This window comes from Carlito syrichta, unplaced genomic scaffold (genome assembly GCF_000164805.1).
Source record: "Carlito syrichta isolate Samal-C Ts95f unplaced genomic scaffold, Tarsius_syrichta-2.0.1 Scaffold288011, whole genome shotgun sequence".
NCBI lineage: Eukaryota > Metazoa > Chordata > Mammalia > Primates > Tarsiidae > Carlito > Carlito syrichta.
The window spans coordinates 328,994-330,086 of NW_007232107.1; positions in this window are offsets into that span (position 1 = coordinate 328,994).

Consider the following 1,093-nt stretch of genomic DNA (forward strand, 5'->3'; position numbering starts at 1 on the left):
GACAATGTCCTTTCTGTGTAAGTGTTTGCTTTTATTACTAGAGCTCACATTATCTGAGAAGTTGATTTTAAGGGATGTCCAGATTTCAAGAGACTAAAGTGTAGAGAAAAAGTATCCCTTAGATTCTATGAAATATACGATTTTTCATTTATTAACTGCTAAGAATATTTCCTATGCAATATCTCTTCTCTGCCTGAACACTTGGAACTCAAAGTTCACATATTATTATAAGAAAGATCAACTTTTCTATCTTTTATCTGTTTTAAACATCTTAACAATATTTATCACATTAATCAGATAAAACTCCTGCTTTCAAGAAACATAAATAACAAGAAATGGTTGATGATATTGAGGAGCATTATCCAAGCTGACTTTTGGATGTATCCAAATCCCCTGGATAATTACAAAGCTTCCACTTATGTTTTCTCTTCATAAATCACATAAGCCTAGCATCACACACAATTTAAGATTCCTGGAAACAAAGCACAAAAGATAATAACTTTCCTCATTTTTATTTCTATTCTCCACGTGTTAATCACCTCATAACCTCGTCTTAAACAAGGAAGAGGATTCTTTCAAATTCTGCTTATAATCTTCTCATCGTAAGTATTTCTGATTGTATTCACTCATAAGCTTTTCTAGCTCCTTAACTATTGCGTTTTGTTTCTAATTCTTTCGCTATGGCCAGTCCAAGAGAGTGAAGGAGGAAGCAAAGTGGACTATCTAACTAATCTTGAGATGTTCACTTAGTGCTGCGTACTATAAGCCAATTTTCTTTTCTTGAACTTTTGGACCCTGGGAAATTCCCAAAGATTGTGAAGCTCTACGGAGTTTTAGGAAACATAAGCCTGCCTACCCCTTCTGTCCCTCTCTTTGAAATGAAAAGCTCTGACTTTTGGTCGGAATTTAGTTCTATTCACTATCTCACCATCACACTAAGCTGCTTCTGAAGTTTGCCCCCCACGCAGTTCTAAGTTCCAAAGCCACGTGGTCCATATTCTTTTCCCAGCCGCTTTTCATCCCTCCCCTTTCTGTGTCTCAGCTTTGCCATTCTGTTTGGGTATCGCCCAGGTTGTCGTGTTTTTGTCTGATG